The following is a 16,316-nucleotide window of genomic DNA, read 5'->3' on the forward strand; positions in this document are numbered from 1 at the left end:
CACTTCCCTGCTGGAGCTGACTTTCCCTTCAACATCAACCACGATGCTGTAATTTACCAGGAGTGACGGCTGCCAGGGACCGTTTGAAATGCTTTCTAAATCTTAATCCATCTGTGCTTCCGACGGTCTTCCACGTTTTACCAGTGAGACCTCTGAGCTGCACAAAAGTTGAACATTAATTAACCCGCTTCCCCACAGAGCTCGCCTCAGCTCTCACTTTGCCCAGAAGCCACCGTGAGGCCCTCCACACTTCTGGATCCCCTGTGACACCGTCCAGCACCTCAGTCCCGGTGTCCTGCACTCTACAGCCCCGACACTGCACAGAGTACAGCACATCCAGGGCACAAGACAGGTGCTCGGGGAAGGGGGGAACAGATCTCTTCAAATTCTCACTTTCTAGCTGTGTCCTAAAATAACTTAACTTTTCTGGGCCCAGCTTTGTGCCCTACTAAGATTTTTTTCTCTTGAAGATCTTACAAAGTTTTCATGAAAAAATATAAAAGGACTTTGTAACTTATAAAGCACTGTTCAAACATTTTTACTTGTTATTTATCACATTCTCTCTCTCTGTCATTAGGCTGTATTACTCTCACAGTCAGAAAATATTTCATGTTTTCCTTTTCTCTCTCCTACAACGTTCATTACATTTCTTGGCTTAGAATGCTTGCTAGAATGACAGTTGTTCAGCAGCAGTGCTGGTCCCTGAAACATCAGGGCCCTACCTATTAACTACTGCAGCTTTAATTCCCAGTGGATTTCCAACCTAATGGTGACTTAGGAACCCACAGGTCTTCTGGGCCTGAAAAGTTGCCAATTCTTGCACTCTGACAGCATTAGCTAGGAGGCAAAGAACATCATTATATTAGTCATGCTGATTTAGATTCCACTTACTTGCATCATTCAGACATGTCAAATGTGCTTCTAATTCAGAGCTAGCCTTGGACAATATGATGAGGTTGCCTAGCCCTTTGGTATCGGACCCTTTCTCTCTACTCCCTCCAAATCTGTATGTAGGATTCCCTTGATCTTCTTTAGCATATATTAATCTCTTAGTGTGTGGTACTGTAAAGAAAGTTTATGTTTTATTTCTCCCTAGAGCAGATGAGTAATTTTACAAAAGAAATTAACTCCACCAGTGTAAAGTTTAGGCTTGTCATTGGTGTTAGGGCAATGTCAAAAATATAGAATTTGAGACAAATAGACATCCAGAGCTCCTTCAGATGGCTTGGATACAGACAATGCCTGTACTGCTGATCTGTAAGGCAGGTCTATTCCTGATGTAGGGATTGAGTTCTGAATAATTATTCTGTTTGTGAACTTTCATGAATTTGCCCACAAAATGAGCTGATCATAATCGGAAGCTCAGTGTTATATGTCAGCCTGAATAAACTTTGTAAATTTTTGTTTTCACCTTGCAAAACAACACACTTAATTACTATGCATTCACTAGTGACAGTTTCATAAGACTTCATGGAAGATCTACTCAACACTGGAAGCCCTTTCAGCTGAGAAGGAGTTAGTTGTCTCCCTCTAGATTCTCATGCACAGGGGAGACTGAGAGAAAAGGGCATAGACATAGTTCAAATTTTGGCACTGATGGGTTTTTTTCTGTTTTGTTTTTGTTTTGTTTTGTTTTGTTTGTTTGTTTGTTTGTTTGTTTGTTTTTGTACCGGGGATAGCGCTCTGGTCCTTGCACTTGCAAGGCAGGTGGTGGAACCACTGAGCTAAGTCCCTGACGGTTTTTAATTAAGAACTTCATTAATATCCTGCACTTCATTTACTTTCTCTGTGAACCACAAGAGGCCAAGCATCCTGGATGTATAATATACGAGGGTTCTGGGATGCTACACTCTCTCAATAGATATGAGTTTTCTTTCTTGCGATGATACACAGCAGATTGTGGTTTGTCTCATAACCTTAAGTGCAAAGCACTACAGACTTATGGGGAACAGATGAATTCTGATTGAGAGATATTTTATAGTTGGGCTGTCTTGTCTGGCCCCTAGGGCCCTGATATATTATGCTTTTTTAGATTCACCCTTAATTTTATTTTCTAGTATTTATTATGCTCTTAGTTTCAAATATATAGAGCTTAGTTTTAGAAAAAGTGTCTTCAGAGGAAAGAATTTTCAATTTGGACTCCATGACATCTGAGAAACTTACATTTTTCTTGGAAAGGGAGGTTTTTCACCCCGAATTATCTATCACTCTCTGGCTTCTTCCATTTCTCAGCTGGCCAGTGTAGTGGGAGCTTTGGGAATTACTTCTAATTGCCATCATGTTATCTTCCACAATTAAATCCTCTGCAGCTTTACAGACTGGCCTTGTTTTAAAGAAAAGAACATACAGAGGGAGAAGAAGGGGAGGGAGATTTTTATTGTTGTTATCTGGGTTATTGTTTTTTAAATAGTGGCCCCCAACCCTGACTCCTGATCTGAGTTGCTGTTCACTGTCTGGAAGATGGAGTCGATGCTGTAAGATTACCTTCCTGTTCATTCTCGTGACTTGTGTGGCTGTTTTACTTTTGCCTTTCTTCTTGCTTTTTGTTTTTCTTCTGGGGTTACACCCTCTCCCAGTGGGTACTCAAAGACCCACTGCATGCTCCCCTCTCTTCAAACATAAGCAGGCACATCTTACATTCTTCTCTTGTATTTCCGAAAATGACTGGGTGGCTGGGGGAAGAAGAGGGATGCAGACAGTGAAACTGAGGCATCTGCACAGCTCAAAGGGGCATATATGTATTTTCTCCTTATAAAAAACAAAGTGAGCCAGTGAGTGAGCATACAGGTGGCCCACAGAGTGTAAACTCTTGTGGCTGACTGCGTTGGAGCCAGTGACAGGGAGATCTAAGCATGTGTAGGGAGCAGGCTGTGCCATTTCGAGAGTTTTGCTGGGTAGATCAGAGTATCCCTTCACGATTGTGTGACTTCAAAGATACGGGGAGAAACCACTAGCAGCACAAAGAGACAACCTACAATGTGGGAAAAAACATTTACCAGCTCTTCCCCAGACAAAGGTCTACTATCTAGAATATATAAAGAACTTAAAAAACTCAGATCTTCTGAATTTAAAGACCCAAAGCAAAAATGGGCATCTGAAATGAACAGACATATCTGAGACAAAGAAGTAAAAGCAGCAAATAAACATATGAAAAAAAATGTTCAGCATCGTTGGTCATTTGAGAGATGCAGATGAAAACAACACTGAGATTCCATTTCACCCCAGAAAGAATGGCTGCTATCAAGAAATCAGCCAATAACAGATGATGGTGGGGCTGTGGGGAAAGAGGAACCCTTCTTCATTGTTGGTGGGAGTGCAGACTGGTGCAAAACCACTGTGGAAATCAATATGGAGATACCTCAAAGAACTAGGATTAGAGATCCCATTTGACCCAGCTATTCCCCTGCTGGATATCTTCCCAAAAGAATTAAAAGCATCACACCACAGCAATATATGCATACCCATGTTTATAGCAGCACAATTTGTAATAGTGAAAGCTTGGAAACAGCCCAAGTGCCCACCAACTGGAGACCGGATAAAGAAAATGTTTTCTGTTGTTTATAAAATGGAGTACTACTCAGCCATAAAGAATTAGAAATTAGAGACATTCTTAGCTAAATGGATGCACATTGAGGTGATACGCTTAAGTGAAATAAATAGGACACGTGTAAATACCAAATAGTTTCTCTAGTGTGAGAAAATGAAAGTGTAAATAAGGACCAAAATGTATAATAGATAATGTGAAATAGGAAGAAAGGGGGCAAGGGGAAGGGGAAAGTGTAGGGGAAAAGAAAGATGGAATAAAAATAATATGAGAAAATGAAAAGTGGAAACAATGTCTTTGTAAATAGTGAGGGGTATTTATCCTTGACTCTGTTAATATAGTGTATTATATTTATTGATTTACATATATTGAACCATCCTTGCATCCCTGGAATAAATCCAACTTGGTCAGGATGTATGATCTTCTTGACGACCCTCTGTATTCTGTTTGCCAGTATCTTATTAAGGATTTTTGCATCTATGTTCATTAAGGAGATTGGCCTGTAGTTCTCTTTTTTTATTTGGGTCTTTCCCTGGTTTGTGAATCAAAGTAACACTTGCTGGGGTGAAGATGTTGAAAGAAGGGCAGGCAATGGGGGAAAAAAATAAGAACCAAGATGTATCATGTAAAGATACAAATTTTCAATAATGAATGTCATTATATTGTATATCTAAAATGTACCAATAAAATAAAAAATAAAAAGGTACATCTGTGTCATAAACAGAGTAATTTTTGGTTTTGTTTTGCTTTAAACTGTATTGCTTATTTGGTGTACATCCTTCCACTTTTTGCTATTGTGTGTGTGTGTGTGTGTGTGTTAGAATACAAACTTTCTTTCACAAGTACTTAGAAACACAATTTTCTACATTTTTATGTCATTTACTATTTACTACTTAATTGAATGGTTTATGAACAGATATGTACAACAGGAGTTCTAAAACTTTTTCTTTGCCTTTTTGTATATTATTTTCAACTGTCTGGTCACCAGCAGCAGCATTCTCAAAGAGGCGATCAAATCCATACTTATAAATATATAAGTGCTATCTTTTTGCTTCATATATGTTGACTTTCTCTCTGTTTTAGAGCCTGGACAGTGGCAGCTATGATACCATGAAGTCCACTAAACCATAGTTCTTTATAATTATTTTGAACCCTGAGGGTAGAAAAAGGACTTGTGGAGAGTTTGTTTTTGAAAGCCACAAATCACTAAATAAATGGATTATGTTGACACTTTCTTCCCTAGCTTATTTTTCCTTCCGTTTAAACAAATGTGTGTGTATATGTATGTATGTATGTATATATATATATATATATATATATATTTATATTTGATTTTTAAGGCCCAGATAGTGCGGACTTATCAACTGTAGTCTTCTTTATGGATGAAGCCCACAACCATATTCTACAACCTTCAGGGTCTGAAAGATAAAATACAAAGTATAAGTCCTGCAGAACTTATTTTTGGTTGCAAGCAAACACTGGCTTCCACAAAGTTTAAGGAAATAATGAGGTATGTGTCTATGTGCTTATGTTTTTTAAGATAAAGCGATTGTCTCACCAAGCTCCAGGGCAAGGAGGAATACAGAGCTTGGTGAAAGACTAAAACCAGGATTGGAAAAGATTTCAGAAACAAGCCTGCAGCCTCTCCGCATCAATCTGGGATGTCTGGTTTCTCCTTCTCACTGTGTTTCTACTTTATGCACTCTCCTCTGCTGCATGGTCCTGCAGGAAGGTAATGGACCATAGCTCCCAGAGACGTACAGCCACTGTCACAACAAAGCACACTTCCGAATGCCCTGGGGACTCACTGGCTGAGCTTGGCCCACGTATGTGACTGCCTCTGTTCATCCCTGTTGGGAGTAGGAATGAGTGAGCATAGAAAGTGAAGACACTTCCACAGACACTTCCAAAGTTGCTGGTGCATTTGCATTATTTCCTGTTGCATTTTATAGTTATTTTAGTTCCCAGGAGTATTACAGTTTTGTGCAGCATCGTGTATGACTGCATATAAGCCAATGTGAAGTGTCCCCATCTTTATGTGTACCCACGTCCACCACAACACACACTGGTACTTTAGAAACACTTGCCTATTTAATAAGGAGCCAGACTTGAGGATGTAGCTCAGTAGCAGAGTGTTGGCCTAGCAAGTGCAAGGCCCGGGGTGCAATACCCAGTACCAGGAAAGGGGGATGAAAATTTTAAAAGGACCCTTGGTGTTAAAAACACACAAAACAGTCTAAGTATACATTAAACCACATACATCTTAAATATTTTATATGTGTATTTATATAAATATACTTCATGTACGTATATAGCATAAATACATATTAATGTACTCTATGTGTTTAAACTAACAGTGAAGGATTGTTGAGGCGGATGTAGATACACAGAAAGACAGAGGTGTTCCACATCGGCTTGTAAGTAGTCATACATGAACAGTGAACCATGGAAAGAGGCAGAGAGGCTGAGGTGAGGGTGCTTTGGATCAGATGTTATGGGCACAGGATCGATGACAACCAACCCTTCTCCTGGGTCATCTGTGAGACCCCCCCTCCTCTAATGCAGTTCATCACGAAAATCCTTATATGGGGAAGACCTTAAGGAGATGGGAAGGATCCACACAAACTCTCCAAACCACTCGTACTCAGAAAACGGAGGTATTCCGCTCTAAGGCAAAAGCGAAAGAAGGCTTTGGACAAACAAGGTCCCCTCTTAGGTCATCCTGCTGCAGGGAAATCGTGACTCTTTCACTTCTGCCACCCATTTTCACTGACTTAGGGAGCTCCATCATGGGGGAATTTATGAGGTTTTAAATATTTAGCACCACAATCCTGGCTTTAAAGATGAATTCTCATTGTTTAACCAACATTAAACTTTAAAAACTAAGTGAAAGCTTTGCTCCACGATCGATCAGATTATCTCCCAGAGTAACAACAACAACAAAATGGAGAGAAAAACCGAACAGCCAGAGCCACAGCGCATGGGTGACCTGCTTTACATTGTTTCTGCCAAGGGGCCTTTTTTTTTTTTTTTTTTTTTTTTTTTTTTTTTTTTTTTTTTTTTTTTTTTTTTTTTTTTTTTTTTTGGTATATCATCCTACACTGCGGGTTACAAAATAAAAACTTTTGGACATTTAACTTTCAGAAATGCAAAATAATCCTCAAGCTAAATCCAAATGCTCCATAGTTGCTCTTGGATGGAGGCGAGTTTGCATAACATTTGGCATCTTTAAAAATTAGTTTCTTTAAACATTGGAGTCTTGGGGCTGGGGATGTAGTGCTGTGGTCGAACACAATTTTGCCATGAGTGGGAGCCTAGAATCAATCTCTAATATCAGAAAATTATTTCAATTTAAAAAGTGGAACTACTGATGATTACTTTATTCATAATCTTTTGTGTTTTCTAAATTGTTTTAGTTATTATAGCTAATATTTTTAGATGAAAAGCACTATTTTAGAATTAGAATTATTTATCCATGTTTTAAAATCTGACATCTTTAATTTTTGTATTTCTGGCTTTATTTTAATAATCCAAGAAATTTACAGTCATACACAACAGTTTGTGGGGTCGAGAAGAGTTTGCTCTGCAGAATTGCCCTGTGTCCTAGGTTTCTCCGAGTCCTACTCCTTTGTTGTCTTGGGAACAGTGACTTTGCATGCCAGTGATGCTTTGGTAGAATATTCTTCTCTTGCTGGTCTTATAGTACTTTGAAGAGGAAAGAACTCTATCCAAAGACACTAAACTAAAGAAGGGCTGAGCCAACATATGTTTCAAGGAAATTGGGCGAGAGGATAGGTGTTTCTGGAAATTAAAGACACTCACTCCAAGCAAGGAAGTAACATAGCTTAAGCCACCCACTATAAATAAACCCAGCTAGGGGCCAGGGATTTAGCTCAGTGGTTCCACTGCATGCCTCACATGCTCAAGGTCCCAAGTTCAATTCCCAGTACCAAAAAAGTAGACAAACAAATAAAATAAACCCAGCCTGTTTGACCCATTGAAACAGCCATAGGAGAAACTTGGCTCACAGATTTATTAATCCTCTTCTAGTTCTAATAGGATTTTATTCTTCTAATGTGTCTGAGGCCCCATTTCAATAGAAGTAGGACAATAATTTCCATATGGGTTTATGAATGGAAGTGGATGGTGGGAAATAAAGATAATATAGTTCTATAAAGAGGAGAACACAAAACTTGAAATAGGAACCCAAAGCTGGATCTCAGATCCTCTGGTATTTTCTACCTAGCATGTTCTTTTAGTTGGAGTCATCAAAAGTGTAGGCATTACTGAGAGCTTTGGGTCTCTAAGACTATTTTACTTTTAAAAAGTACAAATTGCATAAACTTCACAGGAATCTTTTTTCTCATTTTCTTGATGATTTTGTACTTTGCAATAGAAGTAATTTTTTCTGTCTTCTATAAGCATTTCTCAGATTCCCCTGGAGCAATCTTTTCTCTTTTGATCTCTTAGACTATTTAGTATCTGCTGTCAATGAAATTAAAGGTGAACATTTTTTTAGTTCAACATTGGGAATGGTTGATCTTCAAGACACAAAAAAAAATTGGTGATTCAAGCTCAATTGCCTACTTTCTGCTTGTTTTCATCTTGTTTGTTTTGTTGAAGTACCGACCATTGGACTCTGAGCCTTACACTGAGCTCTCCCCAATCCTCTTTTTCTCCTTTTAATTTTAAGACAGGGTCTTGTTAAGTTGCTAAGTTGCCCAGGCTGGGCCTGAATTACTTGGGAGCCTCCTGCTCCCCTCTTTCCTGTGTAGCTGGCATTACAGGCATGTGCCACCATGCCCAGCACCTACTGCTTTTTGGTCATTAAAGTTTTACGATGTTTTCTAGTCTTCATCCCAAAGCCAAATTTTATATTCCTGGGCAATCTTAAAGCTTCTCCATTTTCTAGCCTGAAGAAGCTACTCAGGTAGGATCCACAAGAACTCATGTTTAATAACATCATGAGAAACAGAGTAGTATGAGTTTTAGGAGGATGGTATTTCAAGAAGTCCAAGAAAGACTCTCCAGAAAACATGATGTCCGTCTCTCTTACACATGAAGGAGAATTACAGGTCAGAATGTGCTTCTCCAAGAGAAGAAAACACAGGAAAGCTTAGTACTACAGGATCCAGTCCTCTACATATTTATAAGGTGGAGGAAAACTACTTTATGAAACTAAATAACAGTGTTTGTGCTATAAGAAGCACATTTTAAAATTCTGATCAATTTATTCTAGACACTCTGACAGCACTTCCTTAAAGGTGAGCAAAAATTTACACAAAGAATGGTATTTCCAAAAGCAAAAAGAAACAAATCTAGAATCATATCAGAATCTTCTGGACATCTGAGTGCATTTGGAGGAGGCATTCAAAGTTAACAGGATCCAAGACTCTTGGGTTGCCAAGTAACAAAAAAAGTACATTATCTCTTCCATAAAGGGGCAAATAAAATGAGGCCCATGACTTCAGTGACAAGTTAAGTGAACACATTCCATTCTCAAAGTAATACATTACCCATATTAAGTAAATGGTATGCTTCAAAAGCCATATGGATTTTAAATGGCTATAATTATTTATAGTGTATGTAATAAATAAAAAACCACGAGCCCATAAAAATAATAACAAAGATTAAAATAAAACTCATTTACCTCCATTGGAGGTAACTATTTTACTAGTGTAGAAAATTCTTTCGAGAATCATGTAAAGGGAATCAGATAATAGTCAAATAATTTCATAAAAAGTTGATGGGGATCAGGATTCCTGCACAGCATCTATGTGTCACCCTAAAGATCTTTGTTTTCTTCATCTATCTAATACATCAGCACAGCCTTCATGGTGTGGAATGGCGTATGACACAGCACAGGGTCTCCCAAGGCATCAACCAGGTTGCACAGTGCTTGGAGCTACCTGCACCTCATTACCAGGTGAGCTTCCCACGTTCTTCTCCCAGTATGACCACTTCTTCAAATATAGCAGAGTCCTGGGCAGAGAAATGGAGAGTCATTATCCATAGCTAGAGTTCCAGCTTTGCAAGGTTAAAAAGTTCTAAAGATCGTTATACAACAAGGTGAATATACTTAATACTGCTGAACTATTCACTCAAAAGTGGTTAAGATGGTAAATTTCATATTACAGGAAAACCTTGGTTTGTGAGCATAATTCATTCCAGAATTACACGTGTAATCCAAAGCAGTTATATATCAAAGCAAATTTCCCCATAATAATGGAAACAGATGATTCCTTCCACAACCCAAAAATATTCATATAAAAATGACTACAGTACTGTGGTATGATACAAAAATGATTAAATGAAAAATACAAAGAAAAATAAGCAAATTAACCTGTGCTGACCTTTGAAAATGTTCACGGTTGGTGTTAGGGAGACAAGAGACAGAAGGGTTATTGTGCAGGATGACTTTCACTAGCACTAATGGAATCACTGCTACCCATTGGCTCAGTGGAATCTTTTTCTTTTTGTGCAATTTTAACAATAAATCTATCCAATAACATTTGCACTTGCCTCATTTTAAGAATTTTGCAAAAATGTGACATTGTATCACCACTAAACAGATTCATCACTTGCACTGCTATTGCCATACTCGGGTGTTGCCTGTCTATAAAACTTGGCACTATTTACAATATTTTACATGGCTCTCAAGTCTCATTTTAATTTAGGAATTCCTCTGCCTTTTTCTCCCTCTTCCACACACAAATTCTTCCCCATAAGCTCTTGCTGTTGTGAGACAATCACCCACACTCTCGCAGCCAGAGACAGAGAGAAGAACCATTGGCTCAGTTGAGATCATGCGACATTCGACATCATGTACTATTTGTATTGTAAGACATCACCCACTTATCAAGTTAAAATTTATTTGAAATGTTTGCTCATCTTGTGGAACACTTGCAGAACTAGTTACTTGCAATGCAAGGTTTTACTGTATATTGTTACTATAATTTCTTAATAATCAAAAAAGAGGAAACACGAAATAATTTCATTTGGATGATTGGTATTGTAGAAGTGAATTAATGTCAACCTGAAGTAGTAGCCTCAGAAACTTTAGCATTTACCAATCTGTGTTGCCATTGGCAGCTCAAACATAAATTGAGAAATGTTGCCTTCTTGAGAAAGGAGTGGCTTCTATATTTTAAATGATCAAGAAGTGGCAATGTTTTCCTCTAAAAGAGATTTCCTTCTCCATGGCTGTGTCCAAGAATAGGTGGAGATGTCTTTGGCTCTCAAAATTTAACATGCATCACAATCGCCTGGGGTCTTGTTAAACTGCAGATTTGAAAGCAGTACATCTGAGCTAAGCTCAGAGGTTCTGCTGTTCCACTACTCTCACAGGTGATGTGCACAGTGCCATGCTATGAACTGTGAGGGCTAAAGAGACTTGAATAATTAGCAAAAGTTAAACTAGATGCATGGCATTTACCAGTTTCTCCTGGTCAAGAGAATCATCTGGTATCTTAATCATGTCTGGGCCCTGTCCTCAAGATTATGCCTTAATTGTGCTTCAAGGGCAATCTGCAATGTGCGTGCTAAACCTGGTGATTGTTATAATCAGACTACTTGGGGAAACACTAAATAAATTATTTTCAAAATAGTTTTGATGTTGATATTCTGTGGTTCTGCCTCTCAAGTCATATTCACTGATCTAAAATAATGATTGTGCATGGATTTTGAAATATTAGAATAGTGTATAATATCAACAATGCAAACTGGTTTCATATGGAATAGTATTTCGAACCTGTGGATTTATTGCCCATGTACTAAAACATAACACAGTTAATAGAACACAGCTCATATAACAAAATTCATTATGAGTCAATTCAATTTTCTAAAATTTCTTGAATACCATTAAAGTGAATTATACTTTAATTAATGTCTCGGAAAACTTCCCATTTTGCTCTCTCCTTTGCTCAATGAAACTAATCCTCTAAACCTTCCATGTAATTTCCCACCACAAAAATCCCAAGAACTGATCTGGTACCTCAGCTTTCTTCTTCAGTTGGTGAAATGCCAAAGCAGACACTTAGGAGACCATGCTACATAATTTAGGAGCGGAGGACAAGGACTGACCCAGATGGCATTCCACCCTGTGTTGAGTAGTCAGCCTTCTGGCTGATCAGCACCACGGACAGACCTTATGGGGCTCTTGTGTGGCAGGAAGCAGGCCAATGAAGCTCCTTCAAGCTCAAGTTCAGAAACATTTAGAAATGATGACATCAAAACCCTGCCTCTTAAAGTGTTGCCACTTTAAACTTATATTCTGCACCCAGTTAATCACCAGGAATGTCTTGAGTAGCCATATCCAGTCCTTAATGTTACTGCCCTTATTGCACTTCCCACCTAGTTCTCTGGTGGCCACACCCCCGGTCTGGTCCACGGGATACCTAGGTGCTTTGAACGCTCTCTTGCAGGAATTCAGTGCCTTATGAATTACAGGTAATCATATCATCATCTCCCTGTTTTATTTTTAAGCCGCCTCTTAATTTTTGTTTCTACCCTTGTGACTGCTTTTTAGTTTATTAACATATGCTTATCAGCACTCCCAGAGGCAAATACTGATTATTGCTTGGAACTTCAACTGTGTAAGTCCCAAGAGATCCCAATTAAGCATTAGGCAAGAGCTTGGGGGCAGTGCCTGTGAAACCTGTATGTTGTCTGAGTGACGGCCACCTGGATCTTCCCTGGATTATATAGACATCTGTGGTTGGAGTGCAGAGGGCAGAGCTTTGGAATGAGTGTCTGAGATAAAAATCACAGAAATCCTAGGCAACTGGCATGTTTGCCACCACATAATCGGCTGCAGTTATTTATCCTGAAGGCCCTGGCTCTTCACTGCCCCTTTGCCCCATTCCTGTTCCTTGCAGGGCTGCTTTCTAAAACTTCTTGTTCTTGCCTCCTACTCTGATATAGTCATTGTGGGTCAGACAGGATTCAACTTCCAGCTACTGTATCTTTAATAAGGGCTCCTTGTTGTTTATTTATTGGTCCTTGAAATCGTCCAGGCAGAGCCCCACTTACATAAAAACCACAAGGAAAAAGGCGGCAGGGAGCTGGAGTGCTAAGTGCACCAAGCAAGCACACTGCATCCTGTGAAACAGATGCCACGGAGGACATGCAGAGAGCACTCGGTACCTCAGCGAGGTGTGAGCTCCTCGTGCCCACCTCTGTGGAGGGAGGGTGACTCTGTGCCCTCTCTCTCAGGTAGTCCAGTTACTGAAGTCAGTCTTTAGTGACTAGAGGGAAGACCTGTGTTTTAGTCCCAATTTTGTCTCTGTGGGTACAAATGGAGACAAGCAAGAAACATCCGAGTCTCCATTTATCACATGAGAACAACAGAGAGCGTCCTCAGTTCAGTTCATCTCTGGATTCAGACAAGTGCGTATCAGGAGACCCTGGTGTCCATCTGAGCACTCTCACACTTTAATTTACATAATCATCACAAAACTCTCCATCGGCAGATGCGTGTTCGTGATTCTGGACGCCCATCCAGCTGCAAAACAGCCTGGAAGCCAACCTATGGGAAGGTTGCTCCTTCTGTCCCCTTCACTCTGTGCTGTCAGTGGTAGCAGGAGGCTGGAAGGGTGGGAGTGAGGTGGGGACGCTCACTGTCCAGCTCCCTCTTGGGGAGCCCCCTCTGAATGGAGGTTGCCTCCATGGATGCCTATAGTGTCTACACAGCGATCTTTCCTCCTCCATGGAGATAGCCTCTCTCCTCCAGCCTATTTGGCCTTAGCGAAATAACAGCTCCTAGCAATGCCACTGCTATGGAGAATGAGCCTTCCTGCTGGCTTCCAGAAAGCTGCCCAACCTCTGTAAGAAAAATGAAGCCATTTATTAAACTTTCTTCAAAGTACTCTTTTCCTAGCAAGAGCAGATAATCCAATAGGAAGACTAAGACTCGGCATCATGAAAAAGCTTCTTGTAACACGCAGCAAGCAAATGCCTGGAGGATTCAAAACCACAAGGATGGATTTCAGAAGTTAGGCTGCTAACATCTATGTTGTGCTGCCCCTAAAAAATCAGGATGAACTTCATTCAGAACTAAGCTTAGCTTATGTCTTGCAGACTACACTCATCCTGAAAAGCCTTATAAACTGTAATTTTGACATTTCCATGCATTCAATTAGATCCCATCTACCTTTAGACTTTGTATTCATGTTTGATGGAGAGGCCACTATGAGCCTCTCCAAAGCCTTGGTCTTTTCTCAACTATTGTCTGAAATGAGAATTGCACATCTTGTCCTATGAACTATGTCAAGGTATTTCAAAAGCCAGAGGTTGCCCAACTGATTTATTGTTTTTATGATTCCACCAAATTTGACCATTAAATTATAAGGGTAAATTGAATTGAAAATATAAAATTCAAAAAACCAAAATAATAGTAAAATTAATGAATACAACACTCTTCTCTCAGTGGTCACTAGGAGACATCTAGACAACTAAAGCAATGAGTAAGATGCTTACTTTTCAGCGTGATAGTGTGTCACCTTCTCTGAGCCTCAGGTCCCCTTTCTACCCAGTACAGGAATGTGTTTGTTCATGGATCACCATACTCTCTGACTCTCACTTGGAAGTGGATGCTTCCAAGCTCCCAGATGCTTCCTGGGATGAACTGAAGTTCTGAAGATGGAATGATCCCAGCAGTCACTCTCCTTGAAAGCATTGCACGCTTGGAATCACCACTGCAACAAGCTGATTTATGTGACTCTGTGATTCCAGGCTGCAGGAAAAAAGTGTGCACCCCCCCATGACTTTGAAACTGCTCTCTGCTAGGGAGACCCAGCAGTTGGCAGGGGCTGCCATCTCTGTGACCTGTCACAAGGAACTACCTATGTGTATCCCTATGAGACCAGGCCAGGATGGTTAAGGGCTCCCTCATTCTCACTGGACTCCTCCCACTTCCTGCTCTCAGCATCACACACTGGTGTTTCCAGGGACAGGTTTGTGCAGTGGCAGTCCTGTGTCATCCGACATCCATGGGGTCCATGAGAATGTATTTCTAAATCTTTTACAGCCTTAAGGAGTGGTGTGTAATTGTTGCTATAAAGTAAGGCACTGCAATAACCTTGGGAATTTGAAATCACTACAGGAAATTGAAGAGTAAATTCCTCTTAATAAAATGGTGCACAGCAAGACGCCAAAGAACAAGAAATTAACTCGTGAAGCAGTGGTTGCTTTGCAGAGAAGAGATTTCCAGCTGTAAGAACCCATGGGGTCGGAGTGCTTGAGACTCTTTCTCCACTAAAGGCCCTGGGCCTGCTTCAGAGGTGGGCACATTGCATTCTGGATTAAGAATTTAGAGAATAATGATTTCTCTGTCTTCAGTAGGAGAGGCAGCAAGCTAGGGGAGACACAGGCTCTGAGAAGCAGAGTTTTGCCCAAGGTCATCCTTTGTGCTGTGGGCTTTGATGTTGAAGACTCAGATCACAGCCTGCCAACCTCTGTTTCCCCAGAACTATGTCTAGGGAGCAAAGGCAGGATGACTTTCCCTGGGACCTGAGGAGAAAGGTCATAACTGTGTGAAGCCTACAAGAGACTTGTAAGCCTTGCAGGGGTAGGAATCTCATCAGTACAAATCCCAGTGCTGATATGACAGCCCTGCCGTTCTGAGTACTTTGTATGCATCCTGTTTGTCTTTCATTTTTTTCTTTTCATTAAAAACTGGGATCAGCTTTGTCAAGGGAAAGAAGGTCAAATCAGCACTCAAGCAAAGTGGTGTTTCTCTGAAAGGACACAGATGTAAGGACAACCTAGCCGCATCTGTTTAAGAACCTTGATGCCACAGATAAAGACTACACCCAAGGGAAGAGGAACTGAGTGGGCTTTATAGCCACTGCTCAGCAAGGGGGCACCATTGTATCTATTCCAGAACTTCTTCCAAGCCATCCTGGACACTTGGGTCTCTAATGCAATGCCGTGATGATGCTGTCAGTTTCACTCCTGCAGCAAATGGCTCTCTTCCTAGCCCCGGCGTCATTTTCCCTTCCATTCCAACCTTGTGGTTTTTATCCGCTCCATACTACTGGAACCAACAGAGGGATGGCTGTTAGCATAGGGCCAGAATAGATCATTCGTGGCTGAGTCTTGGTCCTGTTATGCACAAGCAAGGTACTTGACTTTGCCTATATTTTGTCTCTTCATTTTTATATTTGAAAAATACTGATAGAAATATTAAACAAGACCAACTTTTTAAAGCATAGGATAGAGTGGCAGATATACAATCAGACCATCGCACTGTTACTTAGAGCTCTTTTTATTGCTTGATGTCTATATGGCCTGGATTCTTGTTTCCCATTTGAAGCATCTTCTAAACACTTTCACCTTCTCTGTTCTCCTTCTGTCTTTGTTTAACAAGCTCTTAACTTAGGCTAACGTGACTTCTGCTGTATAGGTCCCTGCTATCTCATCTGTAAAACTGGAAATAATAGCAGTTACTCCCTGAGGCTCTCCTCTCCCATGCTCAGTGGTAATATCCAACACTCTCAGCACTGCTTCCCCCACCACCACAATCCCATGCCTTGGTGTTGCGCCACCTCCCTTTGGAAAGTCCAAGTGCTAACACAGTTTGTCAACTGCCCCAGGTCTTATGCCCTTTAAATAACTTCCTTTTATTTACTTTTAATTTTAACTGTCCTTCATATGAACATATTTGAAAGCTTTTCTCCATCCTAATTTGTCTCCTCTAAATGTCTTCTTTGGTCTATGATGACTTTTCTGTAAGGCACCCAAACTACATGCTGTGTTGTCTTAATCTGTTCTT

This window comes from Fukomys damarensis, unplaced genomic scaffold (assembly GCF_012274545.1).
Source record: "Fukomys damarensis isolate Sample0158 unplaced genomic scaffold, DMR_v1.0_HiC HiC_scaffold_8, whole genome shotgun sequence".
In the NCBI taxonomy this organism is placed as follows: Eukaryota; Metazoa; Chordata; class Mammalia; order Rodentia; family Bathyergidae; genus Fukomys; species Fukomys damarensis.